Consider the following 18,784-nt stretch of genomic DNA (forward strand, 5'->3'; position numbering starts at 1 on the left):
GCCTAGAAAGATGTTTTTTTTAATTAGTTTTAGGTTTTAGAGAGTAGATTCCTGAAAAAAATGTGTTTGTTTTATGAAAAATGTGAGTGTGTTACTGCAAAAAAGTTGATTTAAATATCGTTTTTGGATAAGGGTGATTGCAATATTTCAACAAGTTATTTGAAATTTTCTTGCAAGATTAGGGAGAGTGGATGCCTAGAAAGATGTTTTTTACAAAATCGTTATAGGTTCCAGAGAGTGGAGTCCTAAAAAAAAAATTATTTGTTTCATGAAAAATGTGAGTGTGTTACTGCAAAAAAGTTGATTTAAATTTAGTTTCAGGATAGGCGTGAATGCATCATTTCAACAAGTTAATTGAAATTTTCTTGCACGATTAGGGAGAGTGGATGCATAGAAAGATGTTTTTTTTTATATTTGTTTTAGGTTCCAGAGAGTTGATTCCTGAAAAAATGTCTTTGTTTTATGAAAAATGTGAGTGTGTTACTGCTAAAAAGTGTATTTAAATTTAGCTTCAGGATAGGCATAATTGCATTATTTCAACTAGTTAATTGAAATTTTCTTGCATGATTAGGGAGAGTGGATGCCTAGAAAGATGTTTTTTACAAATTCGTTATAGGTTCCAGAGAGTGGATTCCTGAAAAAAATGTCTTTGTTTTATGAAAAATGTGAGTGTGTTACTGCTAAAAAGTTTATTTAAATTTAGCTTCAGGATAGGCATGATTGCATTATTTCAACTAGTTAATTGAAATTTTCTTGCACGATTAGGGATAGTGGATGCATAGAAAGATGTTTTTTTATATTTGTTTTAAGTTCCAGAGAGTTGATTCCTGAAAAAATGTGTTTGTTTTATGAAAAATGTGAGTGTGTTACTGCTAAAAAGTTGATTTAAATTTCGTTTTTGGATAAGGGTGATTGCAATATTTCAACAAGTCAATTGAAATTTTCTTGCACGATTAGGGACAGTGGATGCCTAGAAAGATGTTTTTTTAAAATTAGTTTTAGGTTTCAGAGAGTAGATTCCTGAAAAAAATGTGTTTGTTTTATGAAAAATGTGAGTGGGTTACTGCTAAAAAGTTGATTTAAATTTCGTTTTTGGATAAGGGTGATTGCAATATTTCAACAAGTTAATTGAAATTTTCTTGCAAGATTAGGGAGAGTGGATGCCTAGAAAGATGTTTTTTACAAATTCGTTATAGGTTCCAGAGAGTGGATTCCTGAAAAAAAATTATTTGTTTCATGAAAAATGTGAGTGTGTTACTGCAAAAAAGTTGATTTAAATTTAGTTTCAGGATAGGTGTGAAAGCATCATTTCAACAAGTTAATTGAAATTTTCTTGCACGATTAGGGAGAGTGGATGCATAGAAAGATTTTTTTTTATATTTGTTTTAGGTTCCAGAGAGTTGATTCCTGAAAAAAATGTGTTTGTTTTATGAAAAATGTGAGTGTGTTACTGCTAAAAAGTTTATTTAAATTTAGCTTCAGGATAGGCGTCATTGCATTATTTCAACTAGTTAATTGAAATTTTCTTGCACGATTAGTGAGAGTGGATACATAGAAAGATGTTTTTTTTATATTTGTTTTAGGCTCCAGAGAGTTGATTCCTGAAAAAAATGTGTTTGTTTTATGAAAAATTTGAGTGTGTTACTGCTAAAAAGTTGATTTAAATTTCATTTTTGGATAAGGGTGATTGCAATATTTCAACAAGTCAAGTGAAATTTTCTCGCACGATTAGGGACAGTGGATGCCTAGAAAGATGTTTTTTTTAAATTAGTTTTAGGTTCCAGAGAGTGGATTCCTGAAAAAATTATTGTTTGTTTTATGAAAAATGTGAGTGTGTTACTGCAAACAAGTTGATTTTAATTTAGTTTCAGGATAGGCGTGAATGCATCATTTCAACAAGTCAATTGAAATTTTCTTGCACGATTAGGGACAGTGGATGCATAGAAAGATGTTTTTTTATATTTGTTTTAGGTTCCAGAGAGTTGATTCCTGAAAAAAATGTGTTTGTTTTATGAAAAATGTGAGTGTGTTACTGCTAAAAAGTTTATTTAAATTTAGCTTCAGGATAGGCATGATTGCATTATTTCAACTAGTTAATTGAAATTTTCTTGCACGATTAGGGAGAGTGGATGCATAGAAAGATTTTTTTGTATATTTGTTTTAGGTTCCAGAGAGTTGATTCCTGAAAAAAATGTGTTTGTTTTATGAAAAATGTGAGTGTGTTACTGCTAAAAAGTTTATTTCAATTTAGCTTCAGGATAGGCGTGATTGCATTATTTCAACTAGTTAATTGAAATTTTCTTGCACGATTAGGGAGAGTGGATGCATAGAAAGATTTTTTTGTATATTTGTTTTAGGTTCCAGAGAGTTGATTCCTGAAAAAATGTGTTTGTTTTATGAAAAATGTGAGTGTGTTACTGCTAAAAAGTTGATTTAAATTTCGTTTTTGGATAAGGGTGATTGCAATATTTCAACAAGTCAAATGAAATTTTCTTGCACGATTAGGGACAATGGATGCCTAGAAAGATGTTTTTTTAAAATTAGTTTCAGGTTTCAGAGAGTAGATTCCTGAAAAAAATGTGTTTGTTTTATGAAAAATGTGAGTGTTTTACTGCTAAAAAGTTGATTTAAATTTTGTTTTTGGATAAGGGTGATTGCAATATTTCAACAAGTTAATTGAAATTTTCTTGCAAGATTAGGGAGAGTGGATGCCTAGAAAGATTTTTTTTTAAATTAGTTTTAGGTTCCAGAGAGTTGATTCCTGAAAAAAATGTGTTTGTTTCATGAAAAATGTGAGTGTGTTACTGCTAAAAAGTTGATTTAAATTTCGTTTTTGGATAAGGGTGATTGCAATATTTCAACAAGTCAATTGAAATTTTCTTGCAAGATTAGGGACAGTGGATGCCTAGAAAGATGTTTTTTTTAATTAGTTTTAGGTTTCAGAGAGTAGATTCCTGAAAAAAATGTGTTTGTTTTATGAAAAATGTGAGTGTGTTACTGCAAAAAAGTTGATTTAAATATCGTTTTTGGATAAGGGTGATTGCAATATTTCAACAAGTTATTTGAAATTTTCTTGCAAGATTAGGGAGAGTGGATGCCTAGAAAGATGTTTTTTACAAATTCGTTATAGGTTCCAGAGAGTGGAGTCCTGAAAAAAAAATTATTTGTTTCATGAAAAATGTGAGTGTGTTACTGCAAAAAAGTTGATTTAAATTTAGTTTCAGGATAGGCGTGAATGCATCATTTCAACAAGTTAATTTAAATTTTCTTGCACGATTAGGGAGAGTGGATGCATAGAAAGATGTTTTTTTTTTATATTTGTTTTAGGTTCCAGAGAGTTGATTCCTGAAAAAATGTCTTTGTTTTATGAAAAATGTGAGTGTGTTACTGCTAAAAAGTTTATTTAAATTTAGCTTCAGGATAGGCATGATTGCATTATTTCAACTAGTTAATTGAAATTTTCTTGCACGATTAGGGAGAGTGGATGCCTAGAAAGATGTTTTTTACAAATTCGTTATAGGTTCCAGAGAGTGGATTCCTGAAAAAAAAATTATTTGTTTCATGAAAAATGTGAGCGTGTTACTGCAAAAAAGTTTATTTAAATTTAGTTTCAGGATAGGCGTGAATGCATCATTTCAACAAGTTAATTGAAATTTTCTTGCACGATTAGGGAGAGTGGATGCATAGAAAGATTTTTTTTTATATTTGTTTTAGGTTCCAGAGAGTTGATTCCTGAAAAAAATGTCTTTGTTTTATGAAAAATGTGAGTGTGTTACTGCTAAAAAGTTTATTTAAATTTAGCTTCAGGATAGGCATGATTGCATTATTTCAACTAGTTAATTGAAATTTTCTTGCACGATTAGGGATAGTGGATGCATAGAAAGATGTTTTTTTTATATTTGTTTAAAGTTCCAGAGAGTTGATTCCTGAAAAAATGTGTTTGTTTTATGAAAAATGTGAGTGTGTTACTGCTAAAAAGTTGATTTAAATTTCGTTTTTGGATAAGGGTGATTGCAATATTTCAACAAGTCAATTGAAATTTTCTTGCACGATTAGGGACAGTGGATGCCTAGAAAGATGTTCTTTTAAAATTAGTTTTAGGTTTCAGAGAGTAGATTCCTGAAAAAAATGTGTTTGTTTTATGAAAAATGTGAGTGGGTTACTGCTAAAAAGTTGATTTAAATTTCCTTTTGTGGATAAGGGTGATTGCAATATTTCAACAAGTTAATTGAAATTTTCTTGCAAGATTAGGGAGAGTGGATGCCTAGAAAGATGTTTTTTACAAATTTGTTATAGGTTCCAGAGAGTGGATTCCTGAAAAAAAATTATTTGTTTCATGAAAAATGTGAGTGTGTTACTGCAAAAAAGTTGATTTAAATTTAGTTTCAGGATAGGTGTGAATGCATCATTTCAACAAGTTAATTGAAATTTTCTTGCACGATTAGGGAGAGTGGATGCATAGAAAGATATTTTTTTTATAATTGTTTTAGGTTCCAGAGAGTTGATTCCTGAAAAAAATGTGTTTGTTTTATGAAAAATGTGAGTGTGTTACTGCTAAAAAGTTTATTTAAATTTAGCTTCAGGATAGGCGTCATTGTATTATTTCAACTAGTTAATTGAAATTTTCTTGCACGATTAGTGAGAGTGGATACATAGAAAGATGTTTTTTTTATATTTGTTTTAGGCTCCAGAGAGTTGATTCCTGAAAAAAATGTGTTTGTTTTATGAAAAATGTGAGTGTGTTACTGCTCAAAATTTGATTTAAATTTCGTTTTTGGATAAGGGTGATTGCAATATTTCAACAAGTCAAGTGAAATTTTCTCGCACGATTAGGGACAGTGGATGCCTAGAAAGATGTTTTTTTTAAATTAGTTTTAGGTTCCAGAGAGTGGATTCCTGAAAAAATTATTGTTTGTTTTATGAAAAATGTGAGTGTGTTACTGCAAACAAGTTGATTTTAATTTAGTTTCAGGATAGGCGTGAATGCATCATTTCAACAAGTCAATTGAAATTTTCTTGCACGATTAGGGACAGTGGATGCATAGAAAGATGTTTTTTTATATTTGTTTTAGGTTCCAGAGAGTTGATTCCTGAAAAAAATGTGTTTGTTTTATGAAAAATGTGAGTGTGTTACTGCTAAAAAGTTTATTTAAATTTAGCTTCAGGATAGGCATGATTGCATTATTTCAACTAGTTAATTGAAATTTTCTTGCACGATTAGGGAGAGTGGATGCATAGAAAGATTTTTTTTTATATTTGTTTTAGGTTCCAGAGAGTTGATTCCTGAAAAAAATGTGTTTGTTTTATGAAAAATGTGAGTGTGTTACTGCTAAAAAGTTTATTTAAATTTAGCTTCAGGATAGGCGTGATTGCATTATTTCAACTAGTTAATTGAAATTTTCTTGCACGATTAGGGAGAGTGGATACATAGAAATATGTTTTTTTTATATTTGTTTTAGGTTCCAGAGAGTTGATTCCTGAAAAAATGTGTTTGTTTTATGATAAATGTGAGTGTGTTACTGCTAAAAAGTTGATTTAAATTTCGTTTTTGGATAAGGGTGATTGCAATATTTCAACAAGTCAATTGAAATTTTCTTGCACGATTAGGGACAGTGGATGCCTAGAAAGATGTTTTTTTAAAATTAGTTTCAGGTTTCAGAGAGTAGATTCCTGAAAAAAATGTGTTTGTTTTATGAAAAATGTGAGTGTTTTACTGCTAAAAAGTTGATTTAAATTTCGTTTTTGGATAAGGGTGATTGCAATATTTCAACAAGTTAATTGAAATTTTCTTGCAAGGTTAGGGAGAGTGGATGCCTAGAAAGATGTTTTTTTTAAATTAGTTTTAGGTTCCAGAGAGTGGATTCCTGAAAAAATTATTGTTTGTTTTATGAAAAATGTGAGTGTGTTACTGCAAACAAGTTGATTTTAATTTAGTTTCAGGATAGGCGTGAATGCATAATTTCAACAAGGCAATTGAAATTTTCTTGCACGATTAGGGACAGTGGATGCATGGAAAGATGTTTTTTTATATTTGTTTTAGGTTCCAGAGAGTTGATTCCTGAAAAAAATGTGTTTGTTTTATGAAAAATGTGAGTGTGTTACTGCTAAAAAGTTTATTTAAATTTAGCTTCAGGATAGGCGTGATTGCATTCTTTCAACTAGTTAATTGAAATTTTCTTGCACGATTAGGGAGAGTGGATACATAGAAAGATGTTTTTTTATATTTGTTTTTGGTTCCAGAGAGTTGATTCCTGAAAAAAATGTGTTTGTTTCATGAAAAATGTGAGTGTGTTACTGCTAAAAAGATGGTTTAAATTTCGTTTTTGGATAAGGGTGATTGCAATATTTCAACAAGTCAATTGAAATTTTCTTGCAAGATTAGGGACAGTGGATGCCTAGAAAGATGTTTTTTTTTAATTAGTTTTAGGTTTCAGAGAGTAGATTCCTGAAAAAAATGTGTTTGTTTTATGAAAAATGTGAGTGTGTTACTGCAAAAAAGTTGATTTAAATATCGTTTTTGGATAAGGGTGATTGCAATATTTCAACAAGTTAATTGAAATTTTCTTGCAAGATTAGGGAGAGTGGATACCTAGAAAGATGTTTTTTACAAATTCGTTATAGGTTCCAGAGAGTGGAGTCCTGAAAAAAAAATTATTTGTTTCATGAAAAATGTGAGTGTGTTACTGCAAAAAAGTTGATTTAAATTTAGTTTCAGGATAGGCGTGAATGCATCATTTCAACAAGTTAATTGAAATTTTCTTGCACGATTAGGGAGAGTGGATGCATAGAAAGATGTTTTTTTTTATATTTGTTTTAGGTTCCAGAGAGTTGATTCCTGAAAAAAATGTCTTTGTTTTATGAAAAATGTGAGTGTGTTACTGCTAAAAAGTTTATTTAAATTTAGCTTTAGGATAGGCATGATTGCATTATTTCAACTAGTTAATTGAAATTTTCTTGCACGATTAGGGAGAGTGGATGCCTAGAAAGATGTTTTTTACAAATTCGTTATAGGTTCCAGAGAGTGGAGTCCTGAAAAAAAATTATTTGTTTCATGAAAAATGTGAGTGTGTTACTGCAAAAAAGTTGATTTAAATTTAGTTTCAGGATAGGCGTGAATGCATCATTTCAACAAGTTAATTAAAATTTTCTTGCACGATTAGGGAGAGTGGATGCATAGAAAGATGTTTTTTTTATATTTGTTTTAGGTTCCAGAGAGTTGATTCCTGAAAAAAATGTCTATGTTTTATGAAAAATGTGAGTGTGTTACTGCTAAAAAGTTTATTTAAATTTAGCTTCAGGATAGGCATGATTGCATTATTTCAACTAGTTAATTGAAATTTTCTTGCACGATTAGGGAGAGTGGATGCATAGAAAGATGTATTTTTTATATTTGTTTTAGGTTCCAGAGAGTTGATTCCTGAAAAAATGTGTTTGTTTTATGAAAAATGTGAGTGTGTTACTGCTAAAAAGTTGATTTAAATTTCGTTTTTGGATAAGGGTGATTGCAATATTTCAACAAGTCAATTGAAATTTTCTTGCACGATTAGGGACAGTGGATGCCTAGAAAGATGTTTTTTTAAAATTAGTTTTAGGTTTCAGAGAGTAGATTCCTGAAAAAAATGTGTTTGTTTTATGAAAAATGTGAGTGGGTTACTGCTAAAAAGTTGATTTAAATTTCGTTTTTGGATAAGGGTGATTACAATATTTCAACAAGTCAATTGAAATTTTCTTGCACGATTAGGGACAGTGGATGCCTAGAAAGATGTTTTTTTTAATTAGTTTTAGGTTCCAGAGAGTGGATTCCTGAAAAAATTATTGTTTGTTTTATGAAAAATGTGAGTGTGTTACTGCAAACAAGTTGATTTTAATTTAGTTTCAGGATAGGCGTGAATGCATCATTTCAACAAGTCAATTGAAATTTTCTTGCACGATTAGGGACAGTGGATGCATAGAAAGATGTTTTTTTATATTTGTTTTAGGTTCCAGAGAGTTGATTCCTGAAAAAAATGTGTTTGTTTTATGAAAAATGTGAGTGTGTTACTGCTAAAAAGTTTATTTAAATTTAGCTTCAGGATAGGCATGATTGCATTATTTCAACTAGTTAATTGAAATTTTCTTGCACGATTAGGGAGAGTGGATGCATAGAAAGATTTTTTTGTATATTTGTTTTAGGTTCCAGAGAGTTGATTCCTGAAAAAAATGTGTTTGTTTTATGAAAAATGTGAGTGTGTTACTGCTAAAAAGTTTATTTCAATTTAGCTTCAGGATAGGCGTGATTGCATTATTTCAACTAGTTAATTGAAATTTTCTTGCACGATTAGGGAGAGTGGATGCATAGAAAGATTTTTTTGTATATTTGTTTTAGGTTCCAGAGAGTTGATTCCTGAAAAAATGTGTTTGTTTTATGAAAAATGTGAGTGTGTTACTGCTAAAAAGTTGATTTAAATTTCGTTTTTGGATAAGGGTGATTGCAATATTTCAACAAGTCAATTGAAATTTTCTTGCACGATTAGGTACAGTGGATGCCTAGAAAGATGTTTTTTTTTTTAATTAGTTTTAGGTTTCAGAGAGAAGATTCCTGAAAAAAATGTGTTTGTTTTATGAAAAATGTGAGTGTGTTACTGCTAAAAAGTTGATTTAAATTTCGTTTTTGAATAAGGGTGATTGCAATATTTCAACAAGTCAATTGAAATTTTCTTGCACGATTAGGGACAGTGGATGCCTAGAAAGATGTTTTTTAAAAATTAGTTTTAGGTTTCAGAGAGTAGATTCCTGAAAAAAATGTGTTTGTTTTATGAAAAATGTGAGTGTGTTACTGCTAAAAAGTTGATTTAAATTTCGTTTTTGGATAAGGGTGATTGCAATATTTCAACAAGTCAAGTGAAATTTTCTCGCACGATTAGGGACAGTGGATGCCTAGAAAGATGTTTTCTTTTAAATTAGTTTTAGGTTCCAGAGAGTGGATTCCTGAAAAAATTATTGTTTGTTTTATGAAAAATGTGAGTGTGTTACTGCAAATAAGTTGATTTTAATTTAGTTTCAGGATAGGCGTGATTGCATTATTTCAACTAGTTAATTGAAATTTTGTTGCACGATTAGGGAGAGTGGATACATAGAAATATGTTTTTTTTATATTTGTTTTAGGTTCCAGAGAGTTGATTCCTGAAAAAAATGTGTTGATTTAAATTTCGTTTTTGGATAAGGGTGATTGCAATATTTCAACAAGTCAATTGAAATTTTCTTGCAAGATTAGGGACAGTGGATGCCTAGAAAGATGTTTTTTTTAATTAGTTTTAGGTTTCAGAGAGTAGATTCCTGAAAAAAATGTGTTTGTTTTATGAAAAATGTGAGTGTGTTACTGCAAAAAAGTTGATTTAAATATCGTTTTTGGATAAGGGTGATTGCAATATTTCAACAAGTTAATTGAAATTTTCTTGCAAGATTAGGGAGAGTGGATGCCTAGAAAGATGTTTTTTACAAATTCGTTCGTTATAGGTTCCAGAGAGTGGATTCCTGAAAATAAATTATTTGTTTCATGAAAAATGTGAGTGTGTTACTGCAAACAAGTTGATTTAAATTTAGTTTAAGGATAGGCGTGAATGCATCATTTCAACAAGTTAATTGAAATTTTCTTGCACGATTAGGGAGAGTGGATGCATAGAAAGATGTTTTTTTATATTTGTTTTAGGTTCCAGAGAGTTGATTCCTGAAAAAAATGTCTTTGTTTTATGAAAAATGTGAGTGTGTTACTGCTAAAAAGTTTATTTAAATTTAGCTTCAGGATAGGCATGATTGTATTATTTCAACTAGTTAATTGAAATTTTCTTGCACGATTAGGGAGAGTGGATGCATAGAAAGATGTTTTTTTTTATATTTGTTTTAGGTTCCAGAGAGTTGATTCCTGAAAAAATGTGTTTGTTTTATGAAAAATGTGAGTGTGTTACTGCTAAAAAGTTGATTTAAATTTCGTTTTTGGATAAGGGTGATTGCAATATTTCAACAAGTCAATTGAAATTTTCTTGCACGATTAGGTACAGTGGATGCCTAGAAAGATGTTTTTTTTTTTAATTAGTTTTAGGTTTCAGAGAGAAGATTCCTGAAAAAAATGTGTTTGTTTTATGAAAAATGTGAGTGTGTTACTGCTAAAAAGTTGATTTAAATTTCGTTTTTGAATAAGGGTGATTGCAATATTTCAACAAGTCAATTGAAATTTTCTTGCACGATTAGGGACAGTGGATGCCTAGAAAGATGTTTTTTAAAAATTAGTTTTAGGTTTCAGAGAGTAGATTCCTGAAAAAAATGTGTTTGTTTTATGAAAAATGTGAGTGTGTTACTGCTAAAAAGTTGATTTAAATTTCGTTTTTGGATAAGGGTGATTGCAATATTTCAACAAGTCAAGTGAAATTTTCTCGCACGATTAGGGACAGTGGATGCCTAGAAAGATGTTTTTTTTTAAATTAGTTTTAGGTTCCAGAGAGTGGATTCCTGAAAAAAATATTGTTTGTTTTATGAAAAATGTGAGTGTGTTACTGCAAATAAGTTGATTTTAATTTAGTTTCAGAATAGGCGTGAATGCATCATTTCAACAAGTCAATTGAAATTTTCTTGCACTATAAGGGACAGTGGATGCATAGAAAGATGTTTTTTTATATTTGTTTTAGGTTCCAGAGAGTTGATTCCTGAAAAAAATGTGTTTGTTTTATGAAAAATGTGAGTGTGTTACTGCTAAAAAGTTTATTTAAATTTAGCTTCAGGATAGGCATGATTGCATTATTTCAACTAGTTAATTGAAATTTTCTTGCACGATTAGGGAGAGTGGATGCATAGAAAGATATTTTTTTATATTTGTTTTAGGTTCCAGAGAGTTGATTCCTGAAAAAAATGTGTTTGTTTTATGAAAAATGTGAGTGTGTTACTGCTAAAAAGTTTATTTAAATTTAGCTTCAGGATAGGCGTGATTGCATTATTTCAACTAGTTAATTGAAATTTTGTTGCACGATTAGGGAGAGTGGATACATAGAAATATGTTTTTTTTATATTTGTTTTAGGTTCCAGAGAGTTGATTCCTGAAAAAAATGTGTTGATTTAAATTTCGTTTTTGGATAAGGGTGATTGCAATATTTCAACAAGTCAATTGAAATTTTCTTGCAAGATTAGGGACAGTGGATGCCTAGAAAGATGTTTTTTTTAATTAGTTTTAGGTTTCAGAGAGTAGATTCCTGAAAAAAATGTGTTTGTTTTATGAAAAATGTGAGTGTGTTACTGCAAAAAAGTTGATTTAAATATCGTTTTTGGATAAGGGTGATTGCAATATTTCAACAAGTTAATTGAAATTTTCTTGCAAGATTAGGGAGAGTGGATGCCTAGAAAGATGTTTTTTACAAATTCGTTCGTTATAGGTTCCAGAGAGTGGATTCCTGAAAATAAATTATTTGTTTCATGAAAAATGTGAGTGTGTTACTGCAAACAAGTTGATTTAAATTTAGTTTAAGGATAGGCGTGAATGCATCATTTCAACAAGTTAATTGAAATTTTCTTGCACGATTAGGGAGAGTGGATGCATAGAAAGATGTTTTTTTATATTTGTTTTAGGTTCCAGAGAGTTGATTCCTGAAAAAAATGTCTTTGTTTTATGAAAAATGTGAGTGTGTTACTGCTAAAAAGTTTATTTAAATTTAGCTTCAGGATAGGCATGATTGTATTATTTCAACTAGTTAATTGAAATTTTCTTGCACGATTAGGGAGAGTGGATGCATAGAAAGATGTTTTTTTTTATATTTGTTTTAGGTTCCAGAGAGTTGATTCCTGAAAAAATGTGTTTGTTTTATGAAAAATGTGAGTGTGTTACTGCTAAAAAGTTGATTTAAATTTCGTTTTTGGATAAGGGTGATTGCAATATTTCAACAAGTCAATTGAAATTTTCTTGCACGATTAGGTACAGTGGATGCCTAGAAAGATGTTTTTTTTTTAATTAGTTTTAGGTTTCAGAGAGAAGATTCCTGAAAAAAATGTGTTTGTTTTATGAAAAATGTGAGTGTGTTACTGCTAAAAAGTTGATTTAAATTTCGTTTTTGAATAAGGGTGATTGCAATATTTCAACAAGTCAATTGAAATTTTCTTGCACGATTAGGGACAGTGGATGCCTAGAAAGATGTTTTTTAAAAATTAGTTTTAGGTTTCAGAGAGTAGATTCCTGAAAAAAATGTGTTTGTTTTATGAAAAATGTGAGTGTGTTACTGCTAAAAAGTTGATTTAAATTTCGTTTTTGGATAAGGGTGATTGCAATATTTCAACAAGTCAAGTGAAATTTTCTCGCACGATTAGGGACAGTGGATGCCTAGAAAGATGTTTTCTTTTAAATTAGTTTTAGGTTCCAGAGAGTGGATTCCTGAAAAAATTATTGTTTGTTTTATGAAAAATGTGAGTGTGTTACTGCAAATAAGTTGATTTTAATTTAGTTTCAGGATAGGCGTGATTGCATTATTTCAACTAGTTAATTGAAATTTTGTTGCACGATTAGGGAGAGTGGATACATAGAAATATGTTTTTTTTATATTTGTTTTAGGTTCCAGAGAGTTGATTCCTGAAAAAAATGTGTTGATTTAAATTTCGTTTTTGGATAAGGGTGATTGCAATATTTCAACAAGTCAATTGAAATTTTCTTGCAAGATTAGGGACAGTGGATGCCTAGAAAGATGTTTTTTTTAATTAGTTTTAGGTTTCAGAGAGTAGATTCCTGAAAAAAATGTGTTTGTTTTATGAAAAATGTGAGTGTGTTACTGCAAAAAAGTTGATTTAAATATCGTTTTTGGATAAGGGTGATTGCAATATTTCAACAAGTTAATTGAAATTTTCTTGCAAGATTAGGGAGAGTGGATGCCTAGAAAGATGTTTTTTACAAATTCGTTCGTTATAGGTTCCAGAGAGTGGATTCCTGAAAATAAATTATTTGTTTCATGAAAAATGTGAGTGTGTTACTGCAAACAAGTTGATTTAAATTTAGTTTAAGGATAGGCGTGAATGCATCATTTCAACAAGTTAATTGAAATTTTCTTGCACGATTAGGGAGAGTGGATGCATAGAAAGATGTTTTTTTATATTTGTTTTAGGTTCCAGAGAGTTGATTCCTGAAAAAAATGTCTTTGTTTTATGAAAAATGTGAGTGTGTTACTGCTAAAAAGTTTATTTAAATTTAGCTTCAGGATAGGCATGATTGTATTATTTCAACTAGTTAATTGAAATTTTCTTGCACGATTAGGGAGAGTGGATGCATAGAAAGATGTTTTTTTTTATATTTGTTTTAGGTTCCAGAGAGTTGATTCCTGAAAAAATGTGTTTGTTTTATGAAAAATGTGAGTGTGTTACTGCTAAAAAGTTGATTTAAATTTCGTTTTTGGATAAGGGTGATTGCAATATTTCAACAAGTCAATTGAAATTTTCTTGCACGATTAGGTACAGTGGATGCCTAGAAAGATGTTTTTTTTTTTAATTAGTTTTAGGTTTCAGAGAGAAGATTCCTGAAAAAAATGTGTTTGTTTTATGAAAAATGTGAGTGTGTTACTGCTAAAAAGTTGATTTAAATTTCGTTTTTGAATAAGGGTGATTGCAATATTTCAACAAGTCAATTGAAATTTTCTTGCACGATTAGGGACAGTGGATGCCTAGAAAGATGTTTTTTAAAAATTAGTTTTAGGTTTCAGAGAGTAGATTCCTGAAAAAAATGTGTTTGTTTTATGAAAAATGTGAGTGTGTTACTGCTAAAAAGTTGATTTAAATTTCGTTTTTGGATAAGGGTGATTGCAATATTTCAACAAGTCAAGTGAAATTTTCTCGCACGATTAGGGACAGTGGATGCCTAGAAAGATGTTTTTTTTTAAATTAGTTTTAGGTTCCAGAGAGTGGATTCCTGAAAAAATTATTGTTTGTTTTATGAAAAATGTGAGTGTGTTACTGCAAATAAGTTGATTTTAATTTAGTTTCAGAATAGGCGTGAATGCATCATTTCAACAAGTCAATTGAAATTTTCTTGCACTATAAGGGACAGTGGATGCATAGAAAGATGTTTTTTTATATTTGTTTTAGGTTCCAGAGAGTTGATTCCTGAAAAAAATGTGTTTGTTTTATGAAAAATGTGAGTGTGTTACTGCTAAAAAGTTTATTTAAATTTAGCTTCAGGATAGGCATGATTGCATTATTTCAACTAGTTAATTGAAATTTTCTTGCACGATTAGGGAGAGTGGATGCATAGAAAGATATTTTTTTTATATTTGTTTTAGGTTCCAGAGAGTTGATTCCTGAAAAAAATGTGTTTGTTTTATGAAAAATGTGAGTGTGTTACTGCTAAAAAGTTTATTTCAATTTAGCTTCAGGATAGGCGTGATTGCATTATTTCAACTAGTTAATTGAAATTTTCTTGCACGATTAGGGAGAGTGGATACATAGATATACGTTTTTTTATATTTGTTTTAGGTTCCAGAGAGTTGATTCCTGAAAAAATGTGTTTGTTTTATGAAAAATGTGAGTGTGATACTGCTAAAAAGTTGATTTAAATTTCGTTTTTGGATAAGGGTGATTGCAATATTTCAACAAGTCAATTGAAATTTTCTTGCACGATTAGGGACAGTGGATGCCTAGAAAGATGTTTTTTTAAAATTAGTTTCAGGTTTCAGAGAGTTGATTCCTGAAAAAAATGTGTTTGTTTCATGAAAAATGTGAGTGTGTTACTGCTAAAAAGTTGATTTAAATTTCGTTTTTGGATAAGGGTGATTGCAATATTTCAACAAGTTAATTGAAATTTTCTTGCAAGATTAGGGAGAGTGGATGCCTAGAAAGATGTTTTTTACAAATTCGTTATATGTTCCAGAGAGTGGAGTCCTGAAAAAAAATTATTTGTTTCATGAAAAATGTGAGTGTGTTACTGCAAAAAAGTTGATTTAAATTTAGTTTCAGGATAGGCGTGAATGCATCATTTCAACAAGTTAATTGAAATTTTCTTGCACGATTAGGGAGAGTGGATGCATAGAAAGATGTTTTTTTTATATTTGTTTTAGGTTCCAGAGAGTTGATTCCTGAAAAAAATGTCTTTGTTTTATGAAAAATGTGAGTGTGTTACTGCTAAAAAGTTTATTTAAATTTAGCTTCAGGATAGGCATGATTGCATTATTTCAACTAGTTAATTGAAATTTTCTTGCACGATTAGGGAGAGTGGATGCCTAGAAAGATGTTTTTTACAAATTAGTTATAGGTTCCAGAGAGTGGATTCCTGAAAAAAAATTATTTGTTTCATGAAAAATGTGAGTGTGTTACTGCAAAAAAGTGTATTTAAATTTAGTTTCAGGATAGGCGTGAATGCATCATTTCAACAAGTTAATTGAAATTTTCTTGCACGATTAGGGAGAGTGGATGCATAGAAAGATTTTTTTTTATATTTGTTTTAGGTTCCAGAGAGTTGATTCCTGAAAAAAATGTCTTTGTTTTATGAAAAATGTGAGTGTGTTACTGCTAAAAAGTTTATTTAAATTTAGCTTCAGGATAGGCATGATTGCATTATTTCAACTAGTTAATTGAAATTTTCTTGCACGATTAGGAAGAGTGGATGCATAGAAAGATGTTTTTTTTATATTTGTTTTAGGTTCCAGAGAGTTGATTCCTGAAAAAATGTGTTTGTTTTATGAAAAATGTGAGTGTGTTACTGCTAAAAAGTTGATTTAAATTTCGTTTTTGGATAAGGGTGATTGCAATATTTCAACAAGTCAATTGAAATTTTCTTGCACGATTAGGGACAGTGGATGCCTAGAAAGATGTTTTTTTAAAATTAGTTTTAGGTTTCAGAGAGTTGATTCCTGAAAAAAATGTGTTTGTTTTATGAAAAATGTGAGTGGGTTACTGCTAAAAAGTTGATTTAAATTTCGTTTTTGGATAAGGGTGATTGCAATATTTCAACAAGTCAATTGAAATTTTCTTGCACGATTAGGGACAGTGGATGCCTAGAAAGATGTTTTTTTTAATTAGTTTTAGGTTCCAGAGAGTGGATTCCTGAAAAAATTATTGTTTGTTTTATGAAAAATGTGAGTGTGTTACTGCAAAAAATTTGATTTTAATTTAGTTTCAGGATAGGCGTGAATGCATCATTTCAACAAGTCAATTGAAATTTTCTTGCACGATTAGGGACAGTGGATGCCTAGAAAGATGTTTTTTTTAAATTAGTTTTAGGTTTCAGAGAATAGATTCCTGAAAAAAAAATTATTTGTTTCATGAAAAATGTGAGTGTGTTACTGTAAAAAAGTTGATTTAAATTTAGTTTCAGGATAGGTGTGAATGCATCATTTCAACAAGTTAATTGAAATTTTCTTGCAAGATTAGGGAGAGTGGATGCTTAGAAAGATGTTTTTTACAAATTCGTTATAGGTTCCAGGGAGTGGATTCCTGAAAAAAAAATTATTTGTTTCATGAAAAATGTGAGTGTGTTACTGTAAAAAAGTTGATTTAAATTTAGTTTCAGGATAGGTGTGAATGCATCATTTCAACAAGTTAATTGAAATTTTCGTGCACAATTAGGGACAGTGGATGCCTAGAAAGATGTTTTTTTAAAATTAGTTTTAGGTTCCAGAGAGTGGATTCCTGAAAAAATTATTATTTGTTTTATGAAAAATGTGAGTGTGTTACTGCACACAAGTTGATTTTAATTTAGTTTCAGGATAGGCGTGAATGCATCATTTCAACAAGTCAATTGAAATTTTCTTGCACGATTAGGGACAGTGGATGCCTGGAAAGATGTTTTTTTAAAATTAGTTTTAGGTTTCAGAAAGTAGATTCCTGAAAAAAATGTGTTTGTTTCATGAAAAATGTGAGTGTGTTACTGCAAACAAGTTGATTTAAATTTAGTTTCAGGATAGGCGTGAATGCATCATTTCAACGAGTTAATTGAAATTTTCTTGCACGATTAGGGAGAGTGGATGCATAGAAAGATGTTTTTTTATATTTGTTTTAGGTTCCAGAGAGTTGATTCCTGAAAACAATGTCTTTGTTTTATGAAAAATGTAAGTGTGTTACTGCTAAAAAGTTTATTTAAATTTAGCTTCAGGATAGGCATGATTGCATTATTTCAACTAGTTAATTGAAATTTTCTTGCACGATTAGGGAGAGTGGATGCATAGAAAGATGTTTTTTTTATATTTGTTTTAGGTTCCAGAGAGTTGATTCCTGAAAAAATGTGTTTGTTTTATGAAAAATGTGAGTGTGTTACTGCTAAAAGGTTGATTTAAATTTCGTTTTTGGATAAGGGGGATTGCAATATTTCAACAAGTCAATTGAAATTTTCTTGCACGATTAGGGACAGTGGATGCCTAGAAAGTTTTTTTTTTTTAATTGGTTTTAGGTTTCAGAGAGAAGATTCCTGAAAAAAATGTGTTTGTTTTATGAAAAATGTGAGTGTGTTACTGCTAAAAAGTTGATTTAAATTTCGTTTTTGAATAAGGGTGATTGCAATATTTCAACAAGTCAATTGAAATTTTCTTGCACGATTAGGGACAGTGGATGCCTAGAAAGATGTTTTTTAAAAATTAGTTTTAGGTTTCAGAGAGTAGATTCCTGAAAAAAATGTGTTTGTTTTATGAAAAATGTGAGTGTGTTACTGCTAAAAAGTTGATTTAAATTTCGTTTTTGGATAAGGGTGATTGCAATATTTCAACAAGTCAAGTGAAATTTTCTCGCACGATTAGGGACAGTGGATGCCTAGAAAGATGTTTTTTTTAAATTAGTTTTAGGTTCCAGAGAGTGGATTCCTGAAAAAATTATTGTTTGTTTTATGAAAAATGTGAGTGTGTTACTGCAAACAAGTTGATTTTAATTTAGTTTCAGGATAGGCGTGAATGCATCATTTCAACAAGTCAATTGAAATTTTCTTGCACGATTAGGGACAGTGGATGCATAGAAAGATGTTTTTTTATATTTGTTTTAGGTTCCAGAGAGTTGATTCCTGAAAAAAATGTGTTTGTTTTATGAAAAATGTGAGTGTGTTACTGCTAAAAAGTTGATTTAAATTTCGTTTTTGGATAAGGGTGATTGCAATATTTCAACAAGTCAAATGAAATTTTCTTGCACGATTAGGGACAGTGGATGCCTAGAAAGATGTTTTTTTAAAATTAGTTTCAGGTTTCAGAGAGTAGATTCCTGAAAAAAATGTGTTTGTTTTATGAAAAATGTGAGTGTTTTACTGCTAAAAAGTTGATTTAAATTTTGTTTTTGGATAAGGGTGATTGCAATATTTCAACAAGTTAATTGAAATTTTCTTGCAAGATTAGGGAGAGTGGATGCCTAGAAAGATGTTTTTTTTAAATTAGTTTTAGGTTCCAGAGAGTTGATTCCTGAAAAAAATGTGTTTGTTTCATGAAAAATGTGAGTGTGTTACTGCTAAAAAGTTGATTTAAATTTCGTTTTTGGATAAGGGTGATTGCAATATTTCAACAAGTCAATTGAAATTTTCTTGCAAGATTAGGGACAGTGGATGCCTAGAAAGATGTTTTTTTTAATTAGTTGTAGGTTTTAGAGAGTAGATTCCTGAAAAAAATGTGTTTGTTTTATGAAAAATGTGAGTGTGTTACTGCAAAAAAGTTGATTTAAATATCGTTTTTGGATAAGGGTGATTGCAATATTTCAACAAGTTATTTGAAATTTTCTTGCAAGATTAGGGAGAGTGGATGCCTAGAAAGATGTTTTTTACAAATTCGTTATAGGTTCCAGAGAGTGGAGTCCTAAAAAAAAAATTATTTGTTTCATGAAAAAT

Source organism: Lissotriton vulgaris, chromosome 2_2 (genome assembly GCF_964263255.1).
Source record: "Lissotriton vulgaris chromosome 2_2, aLisVul1.2, whole genome shotgun sequence".
Classification (NCBI taxonomy): domain Eukaryota; kingdom Metazoa; phylum Chordata; class Amphibia; order Caudata; family Salamandridae; genus Lissotriton; species Lissotriton vulgaris.